The sequence below is a fragment of the Desmodus rotundus genome, chromosome 3 (assembly GCF_022682495.2).
Source record: "Desmodus rotundus isolate HL8 chromosome 3, HLdesRot8A.1, whole genome shotgun sequence".
Lineage (NCBI taxonomy): Eukaryota > Metazoa > Chordata > Mammalia > Chiroptera > Phyllostomidae > Desmodus > Desmodus rotundus.
This window is the reverse complement of record NC_071389.1, coordinates 78,619,509-78,646,365: the sequence shown is the minus strand read 5'-3', so window position 1 is coordinate 78,646,365 and position 26,857 is coordinate 78,619,509. Positions and strand designations below refer to the sequence as shown.

The 26,857-nt window shown below is 44.8% G+C and overlaps 1 pseudogene; it reads right to left on the bottom strand.

Moving 5' to 3' along the window:
• Positions 1 to 560: 560 nt before the first annotated feature.
• On the bottom strand, positions 561 to 26,857 carry LOC112309233 (5'-nucleotidase domain-containing protein 2-like; annotated as a pseudogene).

Sequence of the window (26,857 nt, the reverse complement as noted above, 5' to 3'; positions counted from 1 at the left end):
GTGTTGTGGGCTGGTTTATGTCAACATGGTAGGATTCGCGTAGAAGTCATTAGATGTACTTTTGGATGTGGCTTTCCATTTACATAATTAAAACCAACTACTAAGCTGAAGTTTTCCTATGACCCAATTTCTGACTTTCCTCTCTGGCCTCTTTGGCCTCTTGGGGCCAACGTCCTGGATCTGCGAGGAGCTAAGGATGGTTCTGTCTTCCCTACCTGCACGAAGCAGACAATGCTAGGAACTTCATTGTTCCTTTTGTTATAATCCCCTTACTGGACCCAGGTGGAAGTCCCGTCTCTGGCACAGCAACAAGTGGCGGTGCAGGGAGGGAATTCGGCCGGGGTCCAGGCGGGGATCCCTGCCTGCTATTCCTCCGCTTTCCACCCGCCGCCCTAGGGTTACTGCTTTGGAGCGTGGGAGTGGGAAAGTCATATTTTAAGGCACTCTGCTATTTTCCACCTCTCGCTCGTCCACTCCGCGGCACGGGACTCCAAGCTGAGAGACAGCCCCACACTCCCTTTCCCGGCCCCAGTCAGCCCAGCGACAGGGCACCTCCACTCTCAGCCGGCTCTCCCGCGGGCGGCGCACACGCACCACTTCACTCGCACTCCCATTGGCTGCTGCCTGTTGCTAACCCACGTGATCGGCGCCGAGGCGCCCCGCCCCCGAACCCCGCCCCCGTGGGCTCGGGCAGCGGCGCGTTCCAGAGAGACTCTCGGCCCACCGCCGCCTGCCCCGCCGGCTGCGCCGCCGACGCCCACAAGGTGGCAGTGTCGCGCTGTTTGTGTCTCCGCCGGGGTCGGCGACAGCCGCACGGGGTGTTCGTTGCTAGCGCGGACCTCCGGCAAAAGTTTTAATGAAAGCAAACACAGCCGGCCCTCGGGCTCTCCCAGGCCCCCGTCTGCAGCCCTCCGATTTCGGGGTTCCTCTGGGCGATTTACACTTCATGGCCCCGATGGCATCTCCCGTTGTCCCCAGCCCAGAATCAGGATTTGGGGCGTGTGATTGAAGTAGGTCTGTGGAAGTTTTCAGGAGTGTTTTGTTTGTTTTGCTTTAGAGACCTTATGCCAAGAATCGATTCTTAAAGAGACACACGAACAATCCAACAGCAATTCTTTGTATCTTTCCTTGAGAGCCTTACTTACTAGAGAAGCAATTCACAGCCTTCCTTTCGTGGTGAAAGATCTAAACCCGCAGCATTTCAGAAGTCCCTCCCTTGCACTGTGCCCTGGGGTTCTGACTGGCTAAAGGAGGAGAAGACACGACACGGGGAGCCTCCTGCTCTGCAGCTGTCCTGGGATGCCCTTAATTCCAGGCACACGGAGAGATAAGCTCCTCTGACCTCATTTGACCCTGCTGCAGGCGCCAGCCGTTCTCATTTGGTGTGTGAGGCATGGCAGGGTCCACTTTTCTCTTGCTCGCTGGAATGGTTTTTCCTTTTGTCACTTTGCTCCTTGACTTGTGGCTGGACCTATGTCCCCTACTACTGTCTAACCCCTCTCCAGTCCCTCACTTGCAGGCTGTATGATTAGAGGCTAGGGACCCGGGAGAGGCCAGCAGTGAATTTTTTTTTTTAAGAGAGGTGTCCACATGTTGTGCTTTTTCATCTACTTCGACATAAGTGAGGATGGCTCCAGAGAACCACCTGATGTCTCCTGGAGTTTGGGGTTCATGCATGTGACCTGAGAGCAGAGAGCTGTTTGCAGTGGCCAGAGAAGGAGGTAGCTGGGAACAGCCTGTACTTCCAAGAGTTGGCAAGGTAAACATGCACTAACTAGTCTTCCTGTTGGCAAAGTGGACCTACTTCCCCTGGTAGGGGCAGGGCAAGCTGAACAGCACAAATAACAACCCATAGAAGAAAAGCGAGTGCCTGCCCTGGAAGGGGACCTCCAACACTGGGGAAGGGGTATGGAAAAAACCCACAGAAGTACCCCACAAGAGAAAGTGCCAGCACTTGTACATTTGTTATCAACCCCCAATCACAGTTGAGCCCTCCTTGAGCTTTCTTTGTTGTTTGGGTGCTGAGAGACCTGTACCACCAGCCAATGACTGGAGAAGACTGAAGATCCAATTAGGAACCAACACTGGTGATGTCCTCCCTATCGGAAGTTCCCAAACCTCAGCCAGCTTGCAGTTGTCACTGATACATGAGACGGTCAAGTTTTAACTTTGACCAGAATAAACTTCAATATCTGAAAAGTGAGGCAATTCACAAATCCCTGAGATGGGCCAGGTAAACTGGTCAATGAAATTTCATTCAGAAGTGGGAATTAATAACACTGGTAGCAGCAAATATTTGTACTTTGTGTTTTGCATGTATTAACTCATTTAGTCTTCATAACAGTCTTGAGAAATAGTCTTATTATTCCTATTTTACAGATGAAGAAGCTGAGACCCACTGATGTTAAGTAAATAGTGCAAGGTCTATAGTTAGTAAATGGAAAAACCAGGATTAGAATCCAGACTTCAGAGTCCAAGTGTGGAACTAAAGTGTTTCCCTACCTGTGAATCTTTTTTCCTATTCTTAACCAAACTTTATCCAACTTCAAGGCCCAGGTCAAATTGTTCTGTCTAAGAACATTCCTTGGTTCTGCCAGCTGAAAGAGCCTGCCTTGCTCTGTTTTCCGGGGTGTGATCCTGGCTGCAGAGTGGCCACTGCCTTAGACAGTGGAGGCATCTTCGGAGGAATCAGTTTCAGAACCTGTGGCAACTGCTCTTTTGAAGGTGGACACGATGTTTGTAACCATCCTGAAGTCATTTGGAGTACAGAGAAAAAGCCAGTGATCAAGCTAAAAGAAACCAATTTTTTTGTAAAAGGAAATAAGGTACACTCTAACTGAATGAGATTGGTTTTCTTCAGTTGTTTAAAAACTGCATCTAAATGTAAGTCCAAAGGAGAACACCTCCGCCCTGCCCACCCCTGGCCAAAAGGTGAGTCCTGGCTGCTTTACTAGAAAGCATGTATTCCAAGGAAACTTGGAAGGTTAAAACCCATTTGGAAGTATATGTTCTTTTTAAAAATACATGTATTTTCTAATCATGCTCATCACTTTATATTTAACTTTCATTTATATTGTTTTGACACAAATAGATTATGAAATGTGAGGAAAAAGACTGTATCTTTTACTTCTTTTATATTTCCTTTCACACGAAGTATGTAACTTGGTGACTTGCACATAGTAAATATAAAATAGATATGTTAAACGGACAAAGAGCCTTATATGTTGGGGAAACTTTCTACTTGAGAAGAATTAAGTGGGAAGTCAGGGCCGTGCAGATGAGCCCGGGCGCAAGGCTGAAGAGAAGGTACAAGTGTAGAATAACGTGAGAAATACTTGGCCTATTTGAAAAGAGTGTCTCACAGGGACAGAGTTTATCTAGTGGAATCATGGGAGATATAATTAGAAAAGGATGTTTTATGGGCAGATTTAATCTTTATCTTCTAGGCCAGTTCTTCTAACTTTTTTATCATTAGAGAATTTTCTCTGCTCCTCCCTAAGTAGGACCCCTAAACAGAAACACAATAAGTAGAGCAGATGAAAGTAAAAGGTGTCTGGCTAAAGTCGTGGGAGAGGGGGCCGGGGACTGGCTCCCTCAACGAGATCCCTCAGAGACATACCCCAGGCACCTCTGGAGAACCCTTGGGCTCCTCTAAAGCAGTTTGAACTACTAGTATAGGCCCTGGGGAGCCCTTGAATGGTGTGTTCCTTTCGCATGTTTATGTAAGTGTAGGCCCCAGCTTCCTGACAGTTCCCGATCTGCTCTTCACAACTTCGCATCTCCCCTCTTTCCCGGGAGTGTTGTGAGACCACTGTCCTGTGGCACACCCTACCTAACAGCCATGCCCCTTTCTCCCTTGCTAACGGGGCCTGACTTTAGTCTGGGCAGCCATGCACCCAGTGACACCGTTGAATCATGATTGCTCTAAGGCAAGGATTGGTCAAATCCAGCTGCTGACTCTTCTGGTAGATAAAATTTTATTGGAACACAGACACTCATTTGTTTACCTCTTATCTACAGCTGCTTTCATGCTACAATAGCAGAATTGAATAGTTGTGGCAGTGAGCCTCTGTCTGGGAAAGACTAAATAATTCACTATCTGTCCCTTAACAAAGAAAGTTTTTAAGCAACCGTGGTACTCCCATTTTTCTGTGCCAGGATTAGGGGTAGACATAATAACTTTTGACTAGAAGAAGTCAAAAGAAATGTAAGGTAAAGTTTTCTGGATGCATCTAAAAAATATTTTTCTTCTTGATAAGACAGAGAAGCTCAAGGAGAAAGTTCTTTTTGTCCTCTTCCCTTTTATCACATGAGGATATGATATCTGGAGCTGTGGCAGCCATACTGTTCTTGATGGCATCATTAAGTCACCATGCCTACTTTGGACCGTCTACCTTCATAATTCTTGCTGAGCAAACATTCAAAATCTCTAGGGTTTAAGCGAGTCTTCATTGGGTTTTTGTCATTTGCCACTTTATGTAGAGAATAAGTTAGGGTATTTTGCTTAAAGCCTAAGAGCAAAAGGCAGAATGTTCTCATGGAAGTTGTGCAATGGAGTGAAGTATAGCAAATCTAATGGATACTGATAATGATGACTAATAATTATTGAAAGCTTATAACATGCCAGTCACTATACCAAGTACTTAACGCTCATTTTATCATTATCACAAAATCCTATGGAGACAATTTTGTTATGACCTCCATTTTCCAGATAAGGAAACTGAGGTTTAGAGAAATTTAATGATTATTTCAATGTCACACAATTAAGTGGTAGACTTCAAATTTACACCCAGGTCTGCTGACTTCAAAAGCCAATATCTTAACCATGACTTTACACTGCTATCTCTACTGACAGACCTGAGTTCAAATTCCAACTCATCCACTTAGCAAGCAAGTTCCTTAATCTTGAGCCTCAGATTTTCTGTAATATTCTGAAGATAATACAATACCTTCCTCAAAAAGAAAGAGCTTCTGCCCAGTGCCTGAGATGTGGTGGGTCACTGTTTTCCTTACATGTTTGTTTCTTTAGGGGTGAATGGATGGCAGTACGTGAGCTAGAGGAGTGACCAAGGGACAGAAAAGATAGTAGCCAGGGAAGTGAAAATAGACTCAAGTGAGCAGAGAAAGACACAGCAGTTCCTGAAACATTAAAGGAGGCCTGAAGCAGGGTCAACAAGGGAAAGCAAGATAACAGCGAGAACCAGGACATTCACTCCCGGCAACTGGAGCGTTTGAACAAGAACTTGGCGGCTTTCCGGTCAGCTGTGGCCTGAGAGTGCTTTCTAGTCTGCTGTCCTGTCTCAAGGTTCTTTGACTAATTACTAAAGAACCAAACAAAAGGAAATTCCTTGAGTTGTTATAATTCCCCTTCCTGTAAAACTGAGTCATTGTGCAGAAGCAAGTGCTCTTCAAAGTGTAGGTCATTGGTCCTGTGGCCATTAATTAGCACGTTGGTGCTTTCCTTACTGTGGTAAGGCCATTTGCCCACGATGAATGGAAATCTGAGGACTCTGAGGAAGGATCAGAGATTACCTTTGTGGTTATTAGCTTTATTTTAGTGATTTCCTCTCTGAGCTTTACTATATAATTTTTAAAGGAAAAGAATAATCAGGACCAGTCCACTTAAAGAGCTTATGGAAAATATATGAAATTTAGAGTTTTAAAAACAGATTTAACTGTTAGTTCTATTCTTTAAAAGAGAACAAAGGAAAGCCAGGAAAACAACCCCAGTGGCTTATTGTGTAATATCCAGATGTTTAGCATCAACCAGGCCGGATGATGGGGTGATCACTCTTCATCTGGTTGCTTTGGCCTCACTATAGATGCAGTGAAAGAGAGAGAGTTGTGTAAGAAGCTTGCTGGAGCGGCCTCATGCTTTCTCTCAACATGCCCTTCAAGAGACTCGTGAAGGTTCAGCTGCATCTTTAAGTTTAGATGCTGCTGATTCTTAATGAACACATTCCTTAGACCCAGCACGGGCTTGAGAAGCTTCTGGGGATCATCAAATGATTGGTTTCAGGTAGACAAAGCAGTGGGTGGAAGAAATGTTTCCTTCCCATTCAGATGTTTTAGGCTCGGATAGACCTAGAATTGTCGCATTGTAAACACAGTAATCTAACATAATATTAAAATATGCCTTGGGGCTTGTAATGAGTGACAGCTGCTCTTCAGAGTGATAGATAGATGCCCACATTTCCACTTGCGTTGTTTGTCAGTGTGTACATTTGTTCCTGCCAGAAATGCCAGTGCAGGGCAACAAGCACATTCTGCTCGAATACAAAAACCAAGACCTGATTAGTGGAAGCGTTTGTAGAAAAAGCATTTTCACTGCACACTAATCTCTACATATCCTGTGGGGAAATCCTTTCAATCCCATACCTGATAAATAAATCTGGCAAGTGAATAAACACTCTGTAAGTCTCTTACTGATATAAAATTCCACCTGTTATGTGAGTTCTGCCGGCCTCTGAGCTCAGGCAGCATTGTGTACCTTTCAGACTGACCTGGAACAAAGCCTGCCAAGAAAAAGAAACGTGTGCCCCGACCCTGCCTGGCACTGAGCACTTGACTGCAACCTTTCATAGGAACCAAGGGGGTGTTCAGGGCTAATGTTGACGTCCTGGATTATGGTTGTTATTATTTGGCACTTTTGTTGAACTTGAATACTCCACTAGGCATTGTATAATACTGCAGATCAGAAACATTATGCTCTTTTTCCTCTGGTTTTCCACTCAGGGCAAGGGTAGGGGTCCTGCTGCTGCTACAAAATCCTTTTTAAAAGTTAGAATGGAGTCTCAGTGCAAACACTTGTTCTTCTTTAAAGCCTGTGCAGCCTCTCCGCCGTTCTGCAGGAGTCTTGTAATGCTGTTCCACTGCCGCTCAGACATCCTACATTATAGTGATTATCTCGTAGGTTCCTGAGGGCACAGGTTATGCCTGGCACATCCATTATAAATTAGCCATTCATTACTTCTGAATGAATGAATGAACTTTAGTCCTTTGTACATTTGTGTGTATTTGTGTGTGAGACATTGCCAGAGAACAATAGTTAGGTTCTGCTAAATTAGGGATTTATTTCAAAGTGAATTAGGAAAATTCTCTTAAGTCTTTGGTATGACCCTCAAAGATGGCAAAGGGTTTGCTGGCCATGTGTAGTAACAGGGCAAGCTACGCCAGTACAAATCTGCGCCATCCCAAGGCATGTCTTATGTATCTGAAAAAGCACTGTGCAAAGGAAACCCCCTAGATGTCCCATCAGCTCACTGGACATATACATGCACACATCTAAAATACCTTTACAAACCTCAGAGGATTCAGATTCACTGATTGGTGTACACCAGTAGTCATATATGCATAATGTCGAAACAAGTTTCAAGATGATATTGGTAAAAGAATCAGACTGATTGATGTCTTATCAACAAAAGAACTCCCATTGGTTTTCCATTGCTACGTAACAAATTACCCCCAAACTTAATGACTTAATACAGCAATTATTTATTATCTCACTTTCTGAGGGTGAGGAATCTGGGTGTGGCTTCTCCAGGTGGTCTGGGTCTCACAAGGCTGTAGTCAGAATGTCGACAGGGGCTGTGTTCATCTGAGGGTTTGACTGGGGCTAGAAGATCTGCTTTCAGGACTGTGCACTCACATGGCCGTTGGCAGGAGGCCTCTGTTCCTCAGGACATGGGCCTCTCCATAGGCTGCTTGAGTGTCTTCATGATGTGGTGTTACTTCCCCTTAGTGCATGATGCAAGAGAAGGAGCAAAGAGGAGACCACAGTGCCTTTTACGATTTGGTCTCCAGAGTTGCACACCATCCCTTCTCCTTTATTCTGTTCATTAGAAGTGAGTCCCTAAGTCCAGCCAATATTTGAGGGGAAGAGAAGGCTTCACCTCTTGAAGGGAGGAGCATCAGAAACTTCGTGAACATATTTTAAATACACGACAGAGCTGTTGCTTCCATTTGACAAGGATGTTTTAAGCACCAGCTGGCCTTTCTCCACGTGCACGTTAAATGTGTAAATCCTGCTTGCTCTGCACTCTGTAAGGAGTCTACACAGAGTTACCCAATATGAGAAAGACATCGTCTGAAAATCAGGACCTGTGGTTCAGAGTGTTTGACCCTATAGCTTCCATTTTGAAACCAGTTTTGTTTTCTCTGTCTGCAACATGGAGAGGCTGCCCACTTATGTCCATCTGCAACCTCTCAAAAGAAGAATGACAGTAATGCTCACTAGTAGCCATGCTAAGTGTTCCACAAATACAAATTCATTAAATTCTCACAACCACCCCGTGAGCCGGATGTTCTTATCATCATCCCTATTTTACAGATGGGGACATGGAAGGCTGAAGTCTTTTGCCCCAGGTCACCTAGCCAGTATATAGGAACACAGGGATCTGAACGCAGGAAGTCTGCTTTCTCCACTGTGTTAGAGTGTCTCTCCCTTCAGGTGAACTGACTTTCTCCATCCAGAACTCCTGAAGTCAAGTTTATTTGTATGTTGTGTAGCTTCTGCTTTAAGTCAGAATATTTCAAAAACACTCTGCAGAGCAGGACGGGACTGAAATCTGGTATTTATCACCACCACCACCCCTGGGCTCTGGTTTAGACCTCCCCACTGCCATCCCTCATTCTGGGCTCAGGAAACCATTCTCTGTCCTGCCTCTTCAAGCCTGAGGATATTGATGGCTTCCTACCTGTGGCAGGCAGAAAAATGGCCCATCTTAGATGTCTGTCCTAAAACCTGGAACCTGTAAATATGGCAAAAGAACTTTGTAGGTATGATTAAGTTAAAGGTCTTGAAAAGGATAGATTATCCTGGATTACCTAGATGTGCCCGATATGTACAAGCATCCTTATAAGTGAGAGAGCTGAAAGGGATTTGAGGGTGCTACGCTGCTGGCTTTGAAGCTGGAGGAAGGGGCCTTGAGCTAAGGAAAGTGGGCAGCTTCTGGCAGTTGGAAACAGCAAGGACACAGATTCTCCTGAGAGGCTCCACAAGGAGTGAAGTCCTGCTGGCACCTTGACTTTAGCCAGTGAGAATCATTTTGTACTTCTGACCTCCAGAACTATGAGATAACAAATTTGTGTAATTTTCAGGAAAAAAAAACTCTGTAAAGATGATGAAAATTCACCCTGCTACTTTTGTATGATACAATAACAGATGAAGAAACTACAGCTTACTAGAGATTATGTAATTATATAAGTGTAATACATGCTTAAGTTCCAACCATACAAGCCCTGCCTTCAAGAAACTAAGAAACTCATTGGGAAGAGAATATGTACACTCACAAGACAAACAAAAAATAACAACTTTATTTAAGGGCAAATGTGTGCAATACTGATAACGAGCACTGGAAAGTATGAAACCAGGCTGGAGAATGGCTGGAGCAGCTGAGCATCTTCTGGACTCAGCTGTTATCTTCTTACTATGTCAAAGGGCCACGTAGGAAGCAATAAAATCATCTTGCTGACAGGCAGTCCCTAGACACACGACGTTCTAGAAGGTGTAAAACAATCCACTCCTTTTCCCACTGGCCACCCTTTAATTGATTTACAGCAGCCTGCGATGACTTCGCACTCTCCCTACTCTCCCACTTTTCTGTGCCATCCTGCCAGCACCCAGAATGGTCCAGAGGTGGGGACCTATGTTCCAAGTTCCAAGTGTGTGAATCCAGAGATTCACGTACTTACTTCTCCCCCAGGGGCTTCCCTTGCATTCCACATTGGTTCACCAGTCTTCAGAGATGAGCATCTGCAAAATAAGGAAGCTTTCTCTTTTTCATTACAGTTACTTCCCACAGACTAACTTTTACCCACCAGGGTGAAAAGGGGTGAGTATGATAAAGAGGAGAGACAACCAAGCACTCCTCTGTGCCAAGCCGCTGTGGATCTGATGCAATCTGATGAAGGGCTAGGGTGTGAACCGGTGGGGTAAAAGTTAAGAGCATCTTGGGCAGGGAGGAAGTAACCCAGAGTTCAGAGAGTAGGAACGGACATGTGGATAGAAGGAGCAACAGATGGAGAGACTTACTTGGGGTAGGTAGAGGGCTCCTCTAGGGAAGATGGAAAAGATTGCAAGAGGCGAACATTCTGATGTGCTGGGAATACTGTAGTAATGAGTACATGTTCGGGGACCCATTCAAGGAAGTGACTGAATTACTACTTTATTTTCCCTTTTCAGCCCAGGCTTAGACACTCTTCAGGCACGGCTAAAGAGATGGAAGGTGGTTCCTGGAGGTCCCCCTAGGGCCACATGTGGGAAATTCCCAGCCTCCCCTTCCCCCCATGCCTCTCCCTACAGAGTTTGGAGTGCTGCCCTGGAAATTCTGCTCCAGAAATCTTAAGGGTTATTGCCAGGCCTCAGAAATAATGGACATACTGACTAGGCAGCATCACATCACGGTGCACACAGGTATGTTCCAGGGTGGGCTGCTGGGCTATTTGTCACATTTTCCAGGAGGCTGCCCGGAGCCCCACGCCTGCTGTGACTTCTGCAGCTGATCACACAGGTGTCTGACCATGTTAGGGATGATCTTGTGTCCGGCTGTCATCTTGCACTCCCGTGACAAAACACTTGTCTGCTTTTCTAATATTTTCAGCTGAATTCTAGGCTCCCTGCTATGTGGATATCAAACATAAATTATTTCAACCCTAGTCTTTGTATGTTTAGAGACTAAGCCATGAGTGCCTTTTTCTACGTGAGTATTTCGTGAGGTCTGTTCAGAAGCTCTGGTTCACATTTTGTTCCTCAGAACAGAGTGTGACATTTCTTTGGTTCCCGAGCACTGGTGTGGAGAAGATGGTCTGACTTGGTGGAGGTTTCTCATCCAGAAATTCTGTCACTTTTGTAAGTGGAAAGGGGGATATTTACATGTGCTACAAATAGACTGGGTCCTTACTAAAATATTATTTAAGTTAAAGTGGAATTTAGTATAAGAAGTTTCCTTCTTGGACTCCAGCCAATGTGTTTTTGTGGATTACCCAAAGGATTTCACTGTAGAACTGAGCGACTTACAGATTGTTTCCATGGGTCGGGGCTCCAGTGACATAACGTGGCCACAGTGAGAACCATTGTTCTACAGTTTCTAAACCAAGAAATGAGAAAAGAATTACGAGAAACTATCCCAGTCTGTACTGCAATGAGAGGGAGAGGTTGCTAGGTAGAATTGGGTTTATTAGGCAAAATGGTTACTGCTTTTAGCTCTATTTAAATGGTGAATTTTTGGCTCTCTTGCTTTCTAGTATTCCACACAGCTTCCATAACGAGACAACCCAATTTGTATTAAGAGTGAGGTCAGGTGATGGGATTTGAACCCAGCTCCACTCCTTCCCAACTGTGAGACCCAGGCAGAAGTTATTTAACATCTCTGGGCCTTAATTTTATGACCTGGAAAATGATAATAATAATAATAACAACAACAACACCAACCGTATCTATCTCACAAGCAATTTTAAATTAAAATTTTATTTAAAAAATAAAAGCATAGAATTCATGTGAATTTTTTAGGATCTGGCACTAAATAAGCAGTCAAAATGCTATTTTTTGTTATTAGTAAGAGTAGTAGTAATATATCTGTATTGTTTGTAATGAATTGTAAGATTCAGAGTACATAAAATAGAGATAATGCTGATGACAGCAACATTTTTAAAAAATGTAAAACATCCCAACTTTTGGATAATAATTGGGAGTGAAGCATTTGCTTCATCCTTTGTAGACATCAGCACTATACTTGGCTCTAACGAGCTTTGTTGCCAGCTCACAGGAGAAACCCTCCTGCCTGCTTCGGCAGGCACAGTGCAGGCTGTGTGTTCATACTCGTACTGCTGCGTGTAGTACACGAATGCCGGATGCAGAGGGGAGGCTTGTGGGCTGTGGAATGAGCATGTCATGGGAGAAAAAGCTTTCTCTTCAGTGCTTTCCGATGGAACACAGCCCACAGAAGGACCTCTTTCCCCGCTCTAAAGCCATGTGAAGGCACGGCTTCAACAACGCTCTTTTCTTCTTTTGGATTGCTCTAAGCAAGGTGCTCAGGCATCTGGAAAATTAAATGAGAGAAATAAAATAATTTATCCCGTTTCCCCCTTGGAGTGAGGCATCCCTGCAGAAATAAAGCGAACCAAGATACTTACAGTAGGATCTGTGTAGGTTTTAGGGAACAAAGAGTGACAGCAATCATGTGTACAGCTTAAAATAGCTACACTTCAGGGTAGACCTGAAGTGCAAGAGAAATTACACTGGTGATCGTCCCAGCCACTTGAAGGAAGTTACCCTCTCCACTCAGCATCTAAGATGACTTGCCTTCTGATTGCAGATCTCTTGCTTTGGCTATATGGACAGTATTAAACAGCAACGTGCAGGAAAATTGAAATGGAAAGGGAGAGAAAAGTTGGAAAACAACAAGGTGTATTATTAATTTTGATTGGAGTTCGCACCTTTGGTTTGCAAGGTGATTCTCAATAGAACCCTTCAAAGGGCGAGCTTGCTGGCATCTGCAGGCGTGGGGGCCCCGGGAAGCTGGAGCCAGGGTGGAGAGGTGCGCCTCCCACACTCCGAGAGCTGCAGGAGCGCGAACTGTGTCCTAGAGCACGTGCTTTGTGTCGCTCTTTCTCATGAGGTCCAATGGTTCTAGAAGGTTCTTTTATACTTCGGAAAATAAGACAGGTAAAGAATCAGGATTGTTCTAGGAGGAAGAAAAATAATCATAGTCTCTAACATAGGAAATATTTTGGTGTGTTTGGGAAATTGAATGGAGAGCAGTATGCAAGGAGAAGACAGAGCAGACGGGGAGGGAGGCAGGCAGTGGGTAAGAGAGTCAGGCAAGGGCTGTTCCCTGCCAATCAGCTCAGATTTTTACTGCAAGTGCATTGGTAAACCACGGAGGACCTTTATGCTGGGGAATTACAAGCAACAGTACATACGCTCATATTTAGGAAGATCTCTAAGTAACTTTGGGACACTCCCTGAAATGACAAGCTGTCAATAGTCCTCACCAATATTCAACCAGGATCTGGGAGGCTGGCTGGGGTAATCGGGACCAGCCCATTCCCCAGCATCTCTGCTAGAGGGCACAGCATTTCAGAAGCCTCTCCTCACCACCTTCTGTGCCAACAGGTCTTTATTAAACATTGAGCTGACAGTTTTCAGGAGACAGGGAAACATTCTGTATCCCTAGCTCCAGGCTGAGGTATCGAAGAGGAAGGTCACAGATGAAATTTCACCCTGGACATCATTTGAATTAGAAAATCCCAAAAGTGTAACTAAGCTGGAGAGAACATAGGGACCACTTGGGACTAACAAGTCTTCAAAATACCATTGAAGTTTTTTCCAGGTCCTTTTATGCTAGTCCAAATCTGGTTACTCTGATGTGTAAGAAAGCAACAGACCCTATTCTAAGGCTGCACCTATTTGAAGCAAAAAAAAAAAAGAAAAAAGGAAAACATAGGTATATACCTTTGTCAGCTTAGGTTTAGTTGCACTGCAGTAACCAACACCCCCCCACCCCCGCAACTTTCAATGTCTTAGTGCAAAAGCAAGGTCTTTTCCCCTTCGGGCCACAGTTTGCAGGCCACCTGGACACTGCTCTGTGTTATTTTTGGTCCAGAACTTAGGTTGAAGGAGCAGCCCCATCTGGGTCATGCCAGCCTCATGGCAGAGGCAGAGAGCAAGGATGTTAGCTTTCAAAGCTTCTGGCAAGAGTGGCACCGGCCACTTTCACTCCCATTTCATTGGCCACAGCAAGTCCAATGGTCAAGCCCCGTGTGAGCAGGGAGGGAAGTGTCATTGTTCTGCAGAGACTGGGCTGTAGGGAGGGGCACTGAATATTACAAACAAAGAGTACAATGTAACGAGGCCATTTCAGCTTTCTTCAGTTTTTACTAACTTTAAAGTGGAAATTCAGTAACAATCTTACTTTATAAAGCTGAAAACTTTCAAATACTGTAATTCAGAACATGATTCAGTCCCTGAACATTGTCATCACAAACATTCCTTTTTCGGGATAACTTCTGAAAGTCAGATATGAACAGTCAGAAGTAATTAAACCCAATTTTACAAAAAGAAAAGAACATTTAATAAAGCAGAGTTCTCAATGCCTAGTCTGGTTTTATGCCAATCTCTCAGAAATTTGAGACTGTTAGGAGAACTTTTATGCAGGAAAAGGAGAAAAGAATCTTGTATTTCCTTCTTCAAGTTAGGGTGAATGAAATGGAAAGAATATATTGGTAACATAATTCTAGTCAACATTATGTTTCATTTAAGAAAGTCCAGATTTTGTGGTTAGCTACAGAATATGAAACTTTATTTCCACCAAAGAGGGAAAAAAACCCAGTTTATTTATGTGAGTCAAGGAACATATATGCCAAATATCAAATATGTGTTACACAGTTAAGGGTTCCTGAGTTCCTGCCCAGGTAAGATTCATGTGCTATGGCAGTGGCCCACGCTCACCTCTTTGTTTCTCCCCCCGCCCACCCCAGAGTCTATTCTCCACACAGCAGCCGGTGTGGGCCTTCTAAGACTTACAGTATGTCACGTCCTTCTCAGAATCCACACAGGGCCCTCTAAGGAGACCCAAAGCTTTTTTCTGTGGTGTCCTCCACTTGCCTTTCTGCCCTACTCCCCACTACTCACCTCCCCCTAATTCCACTGCAGCCACATTGGCCTCCTGGCTCTTTCTCTAACCTGCCAAGCCTCTGCTGTCTCAGGGCCTTCGCACGGGCTGTTTCTTCCCTCTTGTAGGAACACTCTGATTCCAGAAATCCACATGGCTAATTCTTTTGCGTTCTCTAAGAGGCCTTCCCTGACCTTATTAAAAACAGCACCTACACTGTCTCTGCCCTTTTTTACCCTGTTTTATTTTTGTTTTCTTTGCATGTATCACCACCTAACACCATATGCACGACGACCCCATCTCCTTTCACCAGACTGTCATCGCCAAGAGGGCAGGCATTTCATTTCATTCACTCTTTTATCCCTGGTGCTAAGAACAACAAATGGTACATAGTAGATGCATAATAAAATTTGTTGGATGAACTAAACGAACTATTGCTATATTCCTCATTTTATCAGATCTGTGCAAGTATTTAATGTGTCAATGGCACAGAAACTAGTAAAAATATATTTGCCTGCCTAGAAGATTCACTACATAAAGGTGTTTTTAAGAAAACCTACCCATTAAGTGTTTTTTAAAAAAGACAGAACACACAGGCCTATAATTTTCCCTCTTTTTGTTAATTTTCCTCTGCAAAGTCTTCGTGTTTACAGTACCCGAAAGCATGACATGAGATCACGGAATTCTGAATAATGGGTTGGATGAAACATGAAAGGGTGGTCAGACACATTTCCATATGCACGATTAACTGTCCTTTGTAAATTGAACATCGTAGTTATAACAATGAGGAGAGTAAAAAAGAATAGCAAATACAGGGGTGCTGGGGGACAACTACATCTGAGCTGTGCAAAAGCAAACACAGGGCCTGAACAGGTCGATAAGACGACCGCTAGGATGACTGTGTGAAAGTAATAAATGAACCACTAGGCTAAGACCAGCCTCCTTATGACTCAGTCCACACCCTAACGTGGCCCAGACCAACAAGCCCTGGATCAGCACAGATTTCCTGTGATCTCGAAAAATCACGTCTCAAGGTCCCCCCTCTTCTGTTTCCATAAAGACAGCTGCAGCCACTCTTCTCCCTTTGCCGTCAGCCTGTGGTCCACTGCCACCGCACTGTGATTTGTTCTACCTGCAGCTGTCGTCCACTTGGGGAGCTGGCGAGCGACTGCGTGAGCTGAGGGCTGGTGTCCACCTTCCCACTCTAACTTGGAGCTGCTGCAGAATATGGGTCACACTGTGAGTTGCTTTCTGTCCACCTCGGCCCCTGTGATGATACATGATGAGTCCTTATATACACTCACTGAGACAATAGCAGGATGGAAAGAACGAGTTGGATTTTCTTTGGAGATTTGATGAGCTCCTTATAAAGATGATCAGTTACTCAGATGCTTTAATGATTGAGAGTAGAGGTGGTTGTGATTCGTATAGTACCACCCCAAATGAGAGGCTTTGCCCAGGGAGTGAGTGGATTCTTGCAATGCTGCCCTGAGGAGGAGATCCCAGGTCCAGCGGGCCTTTGTGGCCTTCCTTGCCAAGTTAGAGCACATGGTGCCTGCAGGGTTTATTCTCAGGTGGCAGGGCCTGGAATTGGCTGGTCAAGGCTGTATCACACCATGAAGCACATACTTCTCCTCCAGCTGTAAGCTGATAACAGCGTGTTCCTCACAGTCTCCCCAGCTGAGATCAGGTAGCTTTGGGCAGCTGGGCCTTGGTGATGGGCTTAAAGTTCCCCATTGCCCTCACCTTTTTCAGAAAGCCCAGGGGCTGGGTGCTTGTCCTAAAAGTCAGAGAAAGGAAATTCATGTGCGTAAAATGCATAATCTGGTACCTAATAGACACCATCTCGCTTAGCCCTGGAACAACCTTGCCCAGTGAGTATTATCACCTTCATCATAGAGACGCAGAATAAGTCACCACTCAGAGAACTGTCCCCATCCATCAGCCCTCCCCTGTCCTCCCTCCCACACCTACTCTACCTCAAACCCACCAGCACTGGGGCACCAACCAACACACAAGCCCTGACTCTGTCCCAGGGGGACGGACAGCAGCATCGTGCTATTATGGAACTCATTCCACTGAGGGCACTCTTGTTTTAAAGCCCTAAGCATAAATTACTTTAGAATTTCATTTTTTAAAAGGCTTCATATGTAAATCCCCAAAGCAGATCCCCCAAGTGAGAGTGCATCCTAAGTCCACAGCCTCATTCTCAGGGAGCGTGGGAGGGTTCAGGCATCTGAGGTCATCACCAGTCAGCTGACTGAGCCTCGGGCTTTTGCTGCTGTATTCATTTATTTATTTTGTAATATATTTCTACTTTGCCTCACACCAAAAGGACTTATATCTTTCTGCTGTTCCTGTTCAGAGGCTTTTACACCTGTGAGCTTTCTTGGGAAAGTGGTATGCTTTGGAGTAAGTCCTATAACCAGGTGCCCCCTGTCTGGTCCAGGAAGACCCTCCCCAGACAGGAGATGGGAGGAGGCAGGACTCTGCTTTGCTTCCCTGCCTCCTTGTGCTATGAACTGGGGCAAAGCACTTCTGCCTCTCTTTGCACCTCCATTTGTAAAATGGACATAATGACCTCTTTCCTTCTAATGCGAGTGCCAGTATTACTGACTTGGTACTCATCAAGAAGAATTTCTCTGTGACTCCCATGCTGACATTCTACCAGTGTTTCAAGAGCCAGCCCTGCCAGCTCTTTGTTCCCATGGATGAAACCCTGTAATCCCTCTATTATCAAGCACTCTCTAGTCCACAGGAAGAAGGAGGAACACATTGGGATCCGGGAAAACCAGGAATCCAGTAACTGCTCACAAAAACGAGATGGTAGTCTTTTGCTTCTCAGTGTTCCCATTCCTGTCTTACAACTGGGGACTTCAGCCCTCAATGCTATCAGAAAATAATTAAGGCCATGGATATGAGCTGCAAGGGGAGTTGGAGTTTTCCACAGGATAGGTTGGCGTGAGAAGCTCTCCAGCTCGGGGTCAAGCTTGCTGGACTAACTCACTGGCCCAGTGGGGATACTGGGTTGCTCAATGGCTTGCTCGCTTGCTTTCTCTCTCTCCCTCTCTCACCCACACCTTCTTTCCAGCAAAAACCTTTGTCTATAGAACTTTCCATCTCTGACACTCTGCCACTATTTTTTCCTACCTCAGTTCTTGCTTCTTGCCTTGTTGCCAGAGAAACCAGCAGAAAAGAGGAAACTTAGAGACCAAGAGCACATCTCATATGCTTTAGGAGAAGAGAGGCCAATATTTGTATACAATGGAATCTAGATCTGGGCATTTCTGGGCATGTCAGGGCAAAGCAGCAACACCTTTTTCTAGCACCACAGGGAAATCCTTGGCAGGCAACCCAGGGAGGTAGAACAGACACCCATCAAAAAATCGGAAAACACAGGTTCTTTGAATATGGGCTTCATCTTGAGCCAACTATGTGACTTTGGGCAAGTCGCTCAATGTCTCCAGACCCCAGGGTTCTCAGTTATAAACAGTGAGATAAGAATATCCATGTCACAGGATTTTTGTGCATATTCATTCATTGACTCAGCAAATGTGTCTTGAGTACTTGCATGCCAGGCACTGTGCTGGGTGTTGGGCTCATCAGCCCTCGCTTTCAAACAATATGTTTCCAATCTGGGAGAGGAATGAACAGGAAATAGCAAAAATGATAGTGTTTGATGAGTACGGTATGCTACAATAGGAGTGAGAAGAGAGAGGAGTCACAGGAGTGGCACACCGTCCCCTCCTGGGTGGTCAGGAAAGGCTGCCTGGAGGAGGCCACAACTAAAGTAGGAGCTGATCTATGGAAGAAGCTGGCAGGGAGATGGGTGCAGAAACTGGAGAGGGCATTACCCATTGATTCAGAACAGCTGGAATGGGGGAAGGGAGGAAGAGTAGTAAAGGTAAGGGGCACAGTGGTGGTGGGGTGATGGGTGCATGCCTGCAGATCCAGGCAGGTACACCATGCGGGGATGGTGGTAAGAGATTCAAACCGCATTCTGGAGCAACGCAGAGTCTTCGAATACTTTCAAGTGAAGGGAAGACAAAATCAAATTTATACTACAGAAAAATGCCTTAAGCTGCAGTGTGGAAATTGAATTAGAAAGTGTTTGGCGGCTTTTTTCCACTTGTCCTTCCAAACCCACTTGCTACCCTTCTGTGCCCTGGTAGGCTGATACATTTTGGAATGCATCAACAGGCTGCCCTGTTCTCTGGTTTCTGGATGATATCAGCCCATAGAAGGCAGGAGCAGGAGATGGGAGTGAGGAGGAAAACCAGGAGTCTGAGGTGTTATAGAAACTAAGGAAAGAGAGGTTGAGGAAGTAGGAAAATACAAGCAGTGACTGCAGATATGAATGTGGAAAACTGCCATTAGATTCAAAAGCAAAGACATGGCTGATCTTGGTGGACCCCGGCAAAGCCATTTCAACAGAGTCCCTGGAGACCAAAGGCAAGGTTCACATGCAAGTGAATTGGTATCTGAGGGGGCTGGCATATGGTGGTTTGCAATTCTCTGTAAAGTACGGACTGAGGTCTGCTGAAATGGCAGGACGTGAGGATAACCACAAAGAAAGGCCTTCACAGAGGGTATGCATGTCTTTCTTTCCTGCTCTCTGGCAGGAGCAACAAGCACCTTATATCCTGGGGTCTGTTTTCTGGGTGAGGAGAGCTGAGGTCACAGAAGTGCGATAGAAAACTACAGAAGCAGAGCATCCTTTTGGTCCCAGCACCTGTACCCATGGGCCCAGTATGGCTCCCCTGTTTGATTGTACTTTGAGAGCTCAGGTTTCCCTTCTTCGGAGGATGGTTCTTCCAAGTGTATGAATGATGCTGTGGCCAGAGCAATCGAAGCCCTCTCTCCTTCCAGAGGCCTTTTCGTTTACTGAAGCCATTCCAAGAGAAATGAAAACACAGTTTCAATTCCATAAAAATTGATTGAGTGTTTAATGTAGGTAAGTCTCAGAATTATACAAAAAGAGGTTTGGGTGTGCAAGGCCCATGTCTCTTATTTTTTTAAGTTGTAGTAAAATGCACATAACATAAAATTTACCATCTTCACTATTTTTAAGTGCACAGTTCAGTTATGTTAAGTTTATTCACGTTATCGTGTATCCAGTCTCATACATTTTCATCTTGCAAAATGGAAATTCCGTGCCTATTAAACAGTAAGTCCTCATTTCCCCTTTCCTTCAGCCTCTGGCAGCCACCATTCTAGTTTCTATCTCTGTGAACTTGACTCTTCTACATACCTCCTGTAAGTGGAATTTTATAGTATTTGTCCTGTTGTGACTGGCTTATTTCACTAAACATAATGTCTTCAAGGTTAGTCCATCTTTCGGCATATGTCAGAATCTCCTTTCTTTTTAAAGCTGAACAATATTCTGTTGTATGGACATACCACAGTTTGCTTATCCATTGACCTACCAATGGGCCTGTGAGTTGCTTCCCTGTTTGGCTATTGTGAATAATGCTGTTATAAACATGGGGGCACAAATATCTTTTGGAGTCCCTGTTTTCAATTCTTTGGACTATATACCCAGAAATGGAGCATCATAGGATTCTTTTGCACTTAAAAACATACTTAATTTTGTCTTACTGTAAGTTTAAACCTCAGTGATTAATGGAGTTCTTTGTTTATTTTTTCAGTGAGGGAGACTATTTTTACTGTTTGTCTGGACAGATGCCCAGAATAGGCAGGGCAGGAGGGGCCGGCATACAGTTTTGGACATAAAGGTGCCCTAAGTGGGTGTGGGCCATGTTGCCGGAAGGGCATCTTCATGCAGCCAGTGCAGACCTGGTCCATGCAGAGCGGCATCTCATCTATGGGTACGAAGGTGAAGTGTACTGGTAGTTGAGCAAGCAGCTGAGAGATGCCACGTAGAGATCTGAGAAGAGCATGAGGTGCTCTGAGAAGCAGGTGGGGTTGTGGAAGGTGTGGAGGATGCTCCCAAACTGAGTGTTGAACAGGGTCTTGGTAATGAACCCATCTCAGCTCCTGCTGTCTTTTCACCCAGGCAGCCAGCACCTACAGATCTGCATCATGCACCTGCACATCCATCTGTATGCACCCCAGCAGCCCCGGGAGCACCTGCTCCCCTGTCACTGAGTATATGCTGAGGATGCAGATGTCATGCTCCAGCTTGGGGATAATAGCACCTGTGCACCAGCCCTGCCAAAGCCTGAGATCCTCCAGGTCCCTGTAGAAGTGATCTCTGAGGTAGAGCATGCTGGGGCTGTGTCATTCTGTCAGGCATGGAAAGGCAAACAGGTTTCCTGGTCAGTAGATCTTGCCCTTTCCAGGTGGTGATGCAGTCCCACTGCCCAGAGCCCTTCTCATCAAGTTTTCTGTAAGGCTTGTGTGGGTCAGTGAAAAAGCGAGGCTTGTTGTCCTGGATGATGACCACTGCAGAGAGTTGGCATCACTGGGAACCACTATGTGCGAATTCCCTTGCTTGCAGAACTGAAAGGACTGTTGGTGCTAAGGAACAGGTGTTTCCACTGGCCACCTGGAGGCTCAGGAAGTCAATGTCTCACTCCCTCCCAGATGTACTTCTCCATGTCCCATTCTATTCACTAGTACATGAGGCCTTTCATGTGCATGTCTCGAATGGTGCCTGTCACATCCTTTAGAGGCCCAGGAGGTGGTCCACTTTGTGGGAGAGCAGGGCCATCTCTGGGAGTGAGATATCCATGACCTGCTTGATGGAGGGACTCTTGCCTAGAAGTCTCTTATCTGGTACAGTGGGATGTGCTGGGTGTCCCCATGTAGGTAGTGCCCCTCCTCGAGTGTCCAGTGTAGGCTGGAGGCTCCTGGCGGCCATCCCCAGTTGCACATGATGGAAGGTATCAATCTTCATCAGAAAGCTCTTCTGAACTGAATGTCCTGATGGAAGCCACAGATGACAAATTTGAGGTTGTGTTCATACTTTCCAATCTAGTGGTGCTCAATCAGGACATCACATGTGGCACTGAGGCTCTCTGGGTGCAGTGTAGACCCCAGCATTGTGTGGGTTGATGTTGGTGGTGTAGGTGGACCCCAGGATCAGGAGACTGCAGACCTCTGGGGACATGAGGACATGTACCAGTCTCTGAAGGTCCTGGTAAAGTGCACACAGGGGCAAACTGAGCTTAGCACCCACCTGCCAGATAAGTAGGTGCCAGGATCCAAGGTCCACAGCCAGAGCAGGAGGATGAAGATCCGGTGGCTCGCTGCCTGCAGTGGCTTGGCCACATCAGCCAGCGTCCAGTGGCCCCCGCAGCCCCATACCCTCCATGCCTGGCACCCATTGCCTGAGCAGCTCTTGGCAGTCAGCCAGTCTGCCATCCTCTGACAGCAAGGTCTTTAAATTATGTTTTTAACTTATATATACATTATTTCCTTTCCTTATTATATTACCTGGGATCTCTGAAACCTACAAGTGCCTATCATGAGAGAACCCTGGAATACTGGAATATTCCTTTGGAATACTTTTCTACTCATCTGGGCATTTATTTCCTAATTCATTTCCTGAACTGGTGGTAGCCATAGGGAACTATTACCTCTGTGACTGTCTTATCCATCAGCATAATGTCAAGCTTCATCAATGTTGTAGCATGTGTCAGAATTCCCTTCCTTTTTAAGGTTGCATGTCTCCCACTTTACCTTGTAGCATGTTTCTGAGTTCCAAAGGCCTTTCATACCCATTTTTCCCTTTCACCCTCATTTTCTCCATATTGCATCCAGGAAGTGGTTGTTATTCCCAGGATGCAGCTGAGGAAACAAGCCCCACAGCCTCAGGACCACACAGAGAGTGCAGTCCTGGGACCAAGATATAGGTCTCTGGTCCACCGTGCGTTCCCTGGCACACAGCTGTACATGCAAAACCCTGCACAATTGTGTACTCCACACTCCATATTCCACACAGCAGGCTCCCACGTAAGGCAAAGGGGCAGGAGACCTCTGAGAGAGAGAGAACGGGGCCAGTGACAAGTCAGTGACAGGACTGAAGTGGAAGAAAAGCCAGTGGTGGCAGGGGGCCTTGCAACAAGCTCACTCTGGTCCCAGTCCAGGCAGTAGGGCTCCTCTTCCTGGGGCAGCTTACTTTCCCTCTGGGACACAGGAATTTTGCCGGGCCAGTCCCAGGAGCTGGGTGACACAGCGCTGTAGGAGCAGCCAGCTTTAGCGAGGTGAATCCTCGAAGTTAAGAGTCAGTGATTAGATCGACGAGACAGGAGAGCCTGGTGATGAAGGTGGGATTTGAAATACGCAGTGCTGGCATGGGCACGCTGCCTCACGTGCTGTCAGTGGTATTAGAAGCTCCCTGAATTAATTGACTGAGCTACCATGGAAGGATTCTATTTGGTGCATCTTGCTGGGGTCGGTGGGGATTACCTTTGAAGCTGGTGTAATCACCTCTCTTAGCATTCATGAACCAGGCCAACAGACAGTCCCGAGTAAGAATAAACTTTCTGTTTTGGAGAATGTCCTCGTCGTGATAGCTGCTTTCTGGATGCTCCAGGGAATCAAGCTTCCAAGCAGTGAAGTTCCTATCCCTGAAACAGCTGAGTAAACCAAACGGCCAACATTTCAGTAATACTCTCTTGGACCAGGGCCTGGCCAATGGGGGAAGCGAGCCGGGGATGGCTGCCCCGGGATTCCTACTGGGAAATGGCTTCCTGCATCGCCCCGCTCAGGCTTTTCATCCAAAGACTGTTCCAGAACAGTTGCTTTTTGTCCTGGTTAGGGGGTGAGTTATCCCACTTAATCATATATTCTGGTTAAAGGTGAGCTATTAGATATCATTCATGGAGTACAACTTTTCAACTGAATAAAATGCTACCAAATACTCTGAACAATAAATTACAAGGAACATAATCCAATGTATCTTTCAAAATACTGAAGGCATTTTTATTTCCTTAGGAGCATTATTATGAACCTCATGCTCCAAAGAATTAGTAAAACATGCAAATGCTAGTTAATAGGATGCCGGATAAGCAGCTTTTTAATGAATTTCCCATGTCTTGATTCTGTCATATATTAATTTTCTTAAAAGGCACGGAGTATGTTAAAGCTGATTACGATTCAATAAGCTAATAGAAGAAAGTGACCTTAGCAGTAACTTAAAGCCCACATCCAACTCAGAATTGCTGTCTCTAAAGTTTTTGATAACTTTGTTCCTGTGTTTTCTCAAAAATGTCTGGTATCAAGGGGCTCACAACTCCATTCCATGTATGAGTTAATATTTGGAAAATCCTTCTTAATTCTCACCTCTGAAGCCATAAAGAATAAAGTCCATCTCTCCATTCCCCATCTCTCTAGATAATTAGGACATTTATATACCCCTGTCCCCAGTTTCCTTTTAGGTTCAAAGATTGGCTCTGAAAGCCTTGGGTAAGTAGATTAAACTTGCTGTGCTTCAGTTTCCTTACCTGCAAGAGGGGGATACAGTGTTCTGAGGATTAAATAAGCTATTGTATATAAGGTGCTTGAAACAGAGCTTAGAATGTAAAAACAGCCATGTAAGTTAGGGCCATTATCGTTATCATAACTTAAAAGTGCATCTTATCTTTAAAAGGAGTCACATCAGCCCTGACTTGTATGGCTCAGTGGGTTGATCATTGTCCTGAAGAGCAAAAGGTCACCAATTTGATTCCCAATCAGGGCACAAGCCTGGGTTGTGGGCAGTCCCCTGTTGGGGCACCTGTGACAGGCAATTGATTGATATTTCTCTCCCTGTCTTTCTCCCTCCTTTTCCCTCTCTCTAAAATAAGTAAATAAAATCGTTAAGATGAGTCACACCAAAGTTTGGCCCATATTGGAGCTGTGGACAGCACCATGCTACTCCTGCAACCCTCCCCATCTGACGGTCTTTGCAGGGGAGTTCTCGCTGTTTATCTTTTTGTACCTCCAACTAGCGGCAGCAGAGCAACTCCCGTGTGGTAGGTGCTGTTAGAATTTCTGGTTTAGGATCACATCTATCTTTCCTATTTGAAATTGGCTTTCTTACATTCTGAGTAGTTTAACTACATACTTTCTCTCCAGACTTGGCTTGAGAACTGCCTCTTCTGGAGACGGCTTGGATCCTTCTGGGTGGCATCAAATGCACCGCACTGCAGCACCTCTGCACGCAGGGGCACTGCGCTGCCCGGTGTCAGTCAGGATCCTCGCTCCCTGGAGCCTTTGGGCCCTCGGCACAGGGATGTGCTAATTGACTTCTCTGTATTCATTGGGTCCAGGAACATTTAGAGTAACACTCATTTTCTTCATGCTGTTGCCCACGGCCACTGGCAAGAAATTATTCCTTTATCAGAAACACTCAGCATAGGGTGGGTACTTAAAAATATTTCTGGAATGAATGCTATGCTTAACCCTAGCTGAGTATCCCTACCTGTGACAAAAAGAAAAAAAAAGTGGCAAATTGAAGAAAAATAATGTTAAAACTGAAAACTATTTCCAAATGATTATTATTGTTACTTCTGAAATTACTTTTCCAAGGTTACTTTTTTTTCTGTATCCCAAATGGCATTTCTCTGAAGAAAAATCAGAATTAATTCTAAATATCTTTCTTTATTTTTCTATCTTATTAGAGTTTAGAGATTCAATTATTTAGAAAAATAAAATACTGTACAAACTTGTACTTTATTTTTAACAAAGAGAGATTACTCCAGTGTATAGGTACTGAAGAGATTCCCGCTGCTCCTACATGCTGCCTGCAGGCCAGTTCTGTCACTAAGGGCAGCACTGAATTATTTCTTCCCATGGCCACACGTCCTCCAGTTCCTCACTCCAACTTCCCCACATCAGTATTTTAGGCCGGTTTTACATGCAATGGGAAAAATAAGCAAAAGCATCACAAACAAAGTCAAAAGCAATCAATTGGGAGAATAGCTGCAGGGTATACCTATGACAAAATGTTAGTATCAGTAAGTTGTACGACAAAGACAAAAACCACCATATAGAAATGGGCAAGAAAATAGGAACAGGTAATTCACAGAAGAAAAAATACAAGTCTTCAATACATGTTAAAAAGCTACTCCACTTCACTATCAATCAAAGAAGTGAAAATATAAAATGTAATGAGATATTCTTTATTTATCATGTTGACAAGATTGAAAAGAATGAAAATAACCATGATCCGGTATTCGCATGGAGTTGGGAAATGGAACTCTCAAGAAGTTGCAAGGAATATACATAAATCTAAGCCTCATGGAGCAGTTTAGCAAGGTTCATTGAGAACTTTAAAATGTTGATACTGATAATGATGGAATTCACTTTAGAAATGAGTTCCTAAGGAATAAAACTGACAATTGCGCAATGATGTATGCAGGGCAACCATTGTGGTATTGTTTATAACAACAAAAGAGAAACCTGAAACTACATAAAGCTCCATCACTGAGATAGCAGATAAATGATGGAATACCCATGAAACAGACTACTAGGCAGCCATGAAAAAGAAGGAGGTGGAGGTGTGTGTCCACAATATACATTTAAGAGAAAAAATAGATTATAGAAAACTATGTGGTATGATGCATGCTTATTTTAAAAGAAACATAGAAAAATAGCTGACAGCAGTTAAGAACACATTTATCTTCTGGTTTATACACATCTGTACTTCTTGATAGTTTAACAGGTACATCCTAAACACATATTTTATAATAGAAAAATATATCTACTTGTATTTTGAAAAAAGTACTGGGGAACTGTTGCAGGTTTCTTGCATATATGCATGTGTGTATGTGTGTGTGTGTCATTTGGAAATTAAGTTAATGTCAGTGAGGCAGAAAACTAACACAGTGGAGATTCCTTCCAGAAGACGTGCAAGTGCTGGCTGGGAGGGAGTGGAGTGACAGTCACTGGCCACAAGGAGGTCAGGAACCACAGCTGGAGTCAAGTGTCAGATGGTTTATACACAAAGCACTGCTACCTGCATGCCTGCTGTATGCTGGGGAATGACTAGGTGGCGGGCAGAGAGGCCGTAACATCTCCAAATACTTCGAGTTTAAAAAGCTTCAGGGGAGGGAGAGCCTGGTTGCTATGAACTGGCCTAACCTTTATTCTTGTGGGAGTACCTGTCATTCAGCTAAATCTTAATGAAAACAATGTCTGGGCATTCACACAAGTAATTTGGAAAACAGTGACAGGATCCTTATTCCCTCAAACATACCTGACCAGTCAGTCTTCTCCAACCCCACGCCCACCCTCAGATCAGCATCTTTCATTTCCTTTGGGCCATCTCTTGGGCATCCCACAGCGATCTGCAACAT